General features: G+C 47.0%; 1 pseudogene; it reads left to right on the top strand.

The window, feature by feature from the left end:
* Positions 1-5,898: 5,898 nt before the first annotated feature.
* Positions 5,899-6,479, top strand: LOC147460100 (uncharacterized; annotated as a pseudogene).
* The last annotated feature ends 602 nt before the right edge of the window (positions 6,480-7,081 follow it).

Below are 7,081 nucleotides of genomic sequence, written 5' to 3'. Positions count from 1 at the left end.
TTCTAGCCATTCTTCAAATGTAAGGGCATTTTGTAAATCAATTTGCATGAGTTGTTTTTCGATTTGTTGCAAGTAAAGCTTACCTTGTCTAGCTATGTTCGCCTCAAGTATTCCTTGTCGGATAATAGTTGTGAATGGCATGGGAAAACGTGGAAATCCAAAACGACAACTTTTGCTCTTCTTTTGGCAAGTCTTATGATGCTTGTGCTTGTAAGCTTCAAAAAGGTCATTGGGCAAGATGGATCTATCTGTGCTAATGTGGGTATGTACAAACAATACAATATCTTGATCTGAGTGTGTTGTGAATGATGGAGCATTTTCTAGCCACAACAAACCATGATCATGTTGGCTACCGCAACTTTGGAACTCCGTGATGAAAAAGTAGTCTCGTATTTTGCCACATATGGAGGAATCAGTGCGCAACAACCGTTTCATTGCGTTGAACCTATTGACGTAGAAACGAGCAGTTGTAATGGGATCGGCATGAATGAGGTGACGCTGGTATGAGCTCAGACTCTCCCCAGGCTCTTGGCTCAGTGGGACTAACTTCTCAAGTGCAGCAAGAAGTTCTTTCCATCTTTGCTCTGCGGAGGAGAACGTGACAAAAAATGTAGGCGGTTTAAGTTTCCAGATCATTGTGAAGACATTTTTTTTCATCTTTTCCTTGTAGTCGGGGGATGTGCGCAGTGCCTCAAAGTCTCTAAAGCCTAACCTTGAGTTGAGAAGCCTCTCTATGTTTGTGTCTTCTACAACTTGCCTTGCAGTCAACACTGCACCTCCTAGCTTTTCCTTGTGCATTTGCACCCAAACAGAGGAAGCAACTTGTTGTGACATGATTCTGATAGACTTGAAAAGTAAATTCTCGATGTCTAGGGCAAATCTTTTGTCGCCGTTCAGGAGCTCCCACTTTGCAATCGTTTGATAATCTTTGGTTGTGGCTTCTCTATATCTTTTAGGGGACCCGAAGAAAAGAGTTGGGAAGCTCAACTCCTCGCAATACTGGTCCGTGAAGATGCTCAACGGTGAATTGCCCTCGCAAGGTGCAACATGAAGAATCTTTCCACTGTAATTGACAACCTCTTCCGCACTTGTGACCCCATGAAGCATGACATCAATCTGTTCATCCTCAAGCTCAACATCGTGCGCATTGTCGTTAAGGGTATTTGCAGGAGTCATACTTAGACTAGAAAGGTATGCAAGCCACTTGTCGTTGATGGTGACACCTTCTCTTGTGTAGAGTGGTGTGGACAACAGCGTAGCGGTTGCACACATTGTGAGCAGGGGTCGCACAACACCGCTTAGGTAACATCTATCGTATTCGAGTTTCCGTTTAATTCCCACAAGGACAGAAGCCTCATCCTCAATGAAGCGAGGCAGCACATCCTGGCTCTTCTCCAAGTTGGCAAGCACATTGACAACGCTACCTCTAAGCCCATACTGACCATCATATATCCAATCACGTATCTTGGTGAAGGGGATACGAATGGAGACCAAGCGTGCCTCTACGGGGTCTAGATCTGACACAAAGAGAAGCATTGGATTGAACCCTGTCTCTTGCAATCTCCACAGGTGATTGCTATCGCTTAATGTCAAGTGTTTCTTGCACTGGCTGCAGACGTACACATCCCCATAGCGTCTTCACTTCCTCGAAGTGGATTCCACAACTGAAGGGAGAAGCTGACATGTTAGCTAGCGTCGGAATAGCAACTGTCCACATTTTTCGCACGGTGTAATGGGCTTGTCCTTTATACTTTTGTTGTATCTCTTAATCAGCTTGATCAACCTGGCATGGGTGCGTCGTATCTGAGCACCAGTGACCAAGCCCTTCTCTTTCTTCAGGCGTGAAAGCTTGCATTTCACGGCCTGGGTTGTGTGCAATGTGTGTGGGTGCTTGGCCAGGAACATGCGGACCACCTCAACATCAGGCAAAGCCTCATGCAACAAGGATAGCTGATGCAAAGTGGCCACCTCATCTTCTTTCCATCCAACACATGCACGGCTTGAGCACGTTGTGAAGGTGGGAAGGTATGCGATGCCATTGCTTGTTTCGAAGAGCATAATGCCCTTTGCAAGAAATGGTTTTGATGGCATCCCCAAGATGATTGTTCTCATGCTTCCATTTCTTTTCAAATACACTTTTAACCTACAGCTCGCAAAGCAAGCACAGGTTGTTAACACGTCGAGGCTAAGGGCAAGTGAATTGGTGCATGTTGAATACAAAGACGAGAATTCTGTGGCTGTCATTACGCTAGTGGCCCTGTCAGAAGGGAAGAAGAGGCATGCACCCGGGACAGCATGTCTTTCAAGCAAGAAGCTCTCAAACAAGTCGTTGAGAAAATTTGATATAAGGTCATGCGATGCACCTGTTAAATTTTGGAGATGGTGTAGCACGAGGAAGATGTCTAAATAGTTCGAAAACTGTGACGTAAAAACGATATCGAGATCGCATTTGGGCAACTGAGTCATTGCAAAGGCACGCGAAGATTGCAAATATTCAGCCGTCTTGTGTGTTTGTTTGTGTGTGTGTAAGAGAGAGAGAGAGAGAGAGAGAGAGAGAGAGAGAGAGAGAGAGAGAGAGAGAGAGAGAGAGAGAGAGTCTATGCTTTGGAAGGTTGACAAGATGGAGAGGAAGGAAGAGTAGAAAGCGAGTTATGGAGAGACACCACGACAACAACGCTCAAAAGCAGGATACCATTTTCTTATGAACTTGGATATACAATGGACAAGCCAAAATTTAGTTCATCGATTGTAGAGGGATCTAGGTAAGGAAGCATAGTTATTCGTGGTGAAAGGCCAAAAGCTATGGAAATCCATGCTCTCAAAGCATCTAGGTTTCCAACGGAGGATTGAAAGATATCATAGACCCATTTGTGCCAATTTTGAACACACACTCGACAATAGATGTCGATAAGATATCCCTCGCCTCTGGAATGCTCTCCATGTAGACCTCCTTAAAGCTCCTTGGCAAGGCCAGAAGGCGATCCACCATAGACCCTAACACTTGAACTGTCACAGCATGTTTGTCAATGCTGCTTCGGATCTGTGCCTCCAGCCTGACAGTCGTGTTGATGACGTGATCTTTATCACAAAGAGAACAACATGGTCGGCCTTCAACCTTCTTCACCTTCCGCGAGTCACAAACTGAGCACTGGGAATGCAAAAGAGCTCTATTGAAGTTCACAAAGCACAAAGTCCCCACAACCTACAAAAAAAACAAACATGTAAAGACCACTAAAGATGTCTTTATCTGGTTGAGCACAAAGCATGCAAAGTCACCTCTCTATTGTAGCCGAGAATCTCACATTGTCTATGAAATGTTGTGGTCAATTCTTGTTTTAAGCGTGATCCTCGCACGGGGGCCAAAGTTGTGACGTCTAGAACAAACAATGTGCGCACTTTGCCAACAAGGAGGCCAATATTCCTAGCCACAAACATAACAATGTCCTCCCTAGCCATCTCGGCCATGACTCGATCATAGTCATGCTTTTGAGAGTTGACAAAGCTCACCTACATATGACAAAAGGTTTGTCAACATCGAAAGAAATAAACGTTGAAGCCAATGCTTCTGATACGTACAACTGCTTTGTCGTCTGGGGTCAGTCCATCAGCAACAACCAAATCCCCAAATGTAGTGCCAATTGTCATTACAACTTTGCAAGACAACAAACGCCAGTGTCGCTAAGGGTGGACATGGGCTAGTAGTCTCGGAAATTGTAGCGTCAGCAAGAAATGTGCTTATCTTGGTCTCAGGATAGAAAGCTAAAGAAACAAGGAATGGGTCACAAGGTCGAATGGTTGTCAACGCACCGACATGCAAGGAGAACAAAGCTGACCCAACATCATTATGGTTTTTAGCCCTCACAAGAGGACAGTCAATCCTAACGAACAAGCCGATCTTGAGCTTCCTGGTGTAGGTCTCAATGAAGGGATCCACACGATGATGTACCGTGATTGTGTCGATGCAATCGGCATCGACGATGTCAAATTTGAAGTAACGTGCATTTTTCTTTTGCCCAGGGGAGATGGAACGGTATGTGTCATACCAATTCAAGATTCTTCCCTCTATGGAGAAAGGTTTACTACCCTCATCTATATTGCTAATCACGAATAGCAGCAAGGTTTCCTTGACTAACAGGCTTTTCCCTTTGTCCAGTAGCTTGCCGTTGTCCAAGACATTGTGAGCAGCTGAAGATTGGCTAACTTCAGAAATGAGGCTGCACCTTTGCTTAATTCGTGAGTTGGGCAAGGAAGTTGTTGTTGAGATGAAGACAGTGCTTGTGCGCACTCCTCCCCTAGTGGAGAGTATCCTTTGCCTGCAAAAAAAAGCAGAGCACCATCTTAACACAACTCAACACTCAAGAGTGCATTGCAGCAAAGAACATCGCAGACACGTCAAGCCTGTTCCACAAAGAATGATTCTGCACACTGGCCATACCTGCACTGCTAGCGGGATCGATAGCAAGGCTTCCTTGAAGCAAGGCACGCCTACACCTCTTCCCAGATATGATTTCCTCGAAGCCCGGATTTGGGGGCGAGCCGACAGAGCTTGACACCACCAGGTACGATGAACGTTTGCTTGCAGGACATGGAGGAGACTCACGAACCTGCGCAGCTCTGCAGGAGGAAAAGAAAAGGAAGCATCCAATTAACCATAGCATTGACTAGTTGAGCAAAGCAAAGAGGGTGTAAAAAACATCCTACAAGCAGCACACTCGTAAAAGCAAACAAAGAACGAGGCGCAGAAACGAAGCTCTTGAAAGGATGCGAACAAGCTTGCGCCAAATATGATTTCTTTTTGGATGAGCAAGCAAGCAAGTTGTTTAAATCTTGGAAAATGTCACGTTTCAAATCCCTCACGTGGCAAGATTGCGGGTTACTCAAGTGAGGATGATGATAAGGAGCGTTAGGTGGACCCTGCCTGCAAGCCAGGTGGCAAGATTGTGGGTTACTCAAGTGAGGATGATGATAAGGAGCGTTAGGTGGACCCTGCCGACTCACTCCCCTCAGGCGATGGGGAAATGCGAGCATGTGTAGACATGCATAAGTCAAAAGCTAATGAAGGACCGATGCCCGAGGCTGGGCTTACTGGGGTTTGTGAGCTGTTGCAAGTAGAGACGGGTCAGGAAAGGTATAACCAGAAAATAAAAAGATTGGGGCTGTGGGATACGGGACAACCGTTGCATGTGCATGATGCTAGTGCTATGATTAGCAAAGGCAGAGGGTCATCGAGTGGGGTGTATGCAGGAACTAGAGGCAACACCTTTGGGGTTGATCTCAACGGGTATGCGCCTTGGCAGGCAGGGGTAGATTATGGCGAGCGTGCAATTGTACTTTGATGAAGATGTAATGAACCACCGGGTTTCGCGTTTGTCACTCGGGGCAAGGTGCCCATTCGTGAAGTATTCACAAATCTTGGTCATTAAGAGCTGGGGTTTTCAGACCTGGTTTGACAGATCAGATGTGGTGCGGCTGGAGGGTTCAAACTCCCCTTGACGGAGGTGTCCCGCGAATCAACGGATAGCCAAGTATGTTATCCGGATGGTTTGGGCAGGTGAGCGGTGGTCAGTAGGAACTAGTGCCCTAGTCGTAATCATTGTACTCACTCGATACACGGGAGAACTGTCCATTGAATGGAAACCATGGAGCAAAGTTTGGACTGAATTTTTTTTCAGGACCTTGAGCCCCTTGGCCTGGCTTGACAAGCCAGATATGATGCAACGAAAGGGCTGGCTGTCCCTTTACCCGAGAAGTCCTGCAATACAATGGACGATCTCCTCGATGGTCAAGATGGCACGGACAAGTGGAACGTGGGCTGGAAAGCCAAGCAAAATGCTGGGAGGTAACATGGTATGGGCCGAGTTTGGTTTCAAACATGACAGTAATTGGGGGTCTTGGGAGATGGAGCCCAGATTTGTTGTGATGCTCGTGTTGTGGTATTGGGACCTTATGCTCACGGGGAGCAATGTTGAACGGGGCAGCCATCAAAGTCATGGATGGCGATCGGGGCTACTTGGGTTTGTGGATAAGGAGCCCCCTAGCGGGGTACTCGATGTGATTGAGCAGGGCCTACTGACGGTGAAGACATGCGAGATGACTGGTTTCTTTTAGAGAACCCTGAGCCAAGTTGTGGCAATGACCAATGGTGGCCCTCCGAGCGGGCGGCTTTGCGAGGTCTTTCAAGTAGGTGAAAGTAGGTGTTTGATGCTTTATGGCTGGGGCTCCATGGCGAGGACCACTTAGGTGGAGAGACAAAATGTGGGAAGAATGTCGTATGGGACTCGGGAGAAGGTAGCCAATGTTGTGATGTGTTGGTTATGATATGACCGAACACAGCACAACGGAATGCGCTTGGCCGATGCAAGGCTAAGCCAGGAGGATTAGGGTCGTTTTCGGGCCTTGATAGATGGGATGTACAAGGACAAGAATTGCACTTAATGGATCAGCATAGGCTTGTTCGAATGCGGGCCACAGATGGCTGATGGAATTCCCCTCGAGAAAAACATGCTGGTTGAACAGGAAATGAGAAAAATGAATTTGAACCGATGGGCCAACGATTGCTCACATGGACTGATACATATCAACAGGTTATGCTGGACCAAAACAAGACTAAACAGAGGACAGCAAGTAGGCTGTCTGGTGCAGGAATACGCATGAACCACTCGGGTGACCGACTTCGGAAACTGCAAAACAGGGCATGGGGCCCCCAATTATGTAGATTGGGCACTCCGATGGTGCTAACATTTTTGGTATGGATGATGCTTGAAGGGTTGGGTAGTCACGAGCAAGGCACGGAGGTAAGAAATGTGACACGAGCACACGATGAAGACAGGGCTGATGTAAGACACGATTCGTTTCACGGGTGCACGGGCTCCACCGGTGAGCACCAGCCCGCGCCTCACCCGAGCTGTATCAATTGGCTAATGGCTGGGAGTCGAGCCACGATGGTAAAATGCAAGATCAAGGATGATAAGAGGTATGCTGGGAGAATGAATACACACATGCTTCTGATTATGGGACGGCATTGGCTGAGATGGAGTCACTGGACTCAGGGTAACGAGACAACAAATAAATTATACGCTGG

This window comes from Adiantum capillus-veneris, chromosome 4 (genome assembly GCF_014529385.1).
Source record: "Adiantum capillus-veneris isolate H3 chromosome 4, ASM1452938v2, whole genome shotgun sequence".
Lineage (NCBI taxonomy): Eukaryota > Viridiplantae > Streptophyta > Polypodiopsida > Polypodiales > Pteridaceae > Adiantum > Adiantum capillus-veneris.
Note: the sequence above shows the minus strand (reverse complement) of the source record. Positions and strands in the feature narration are given on the sequence as shown.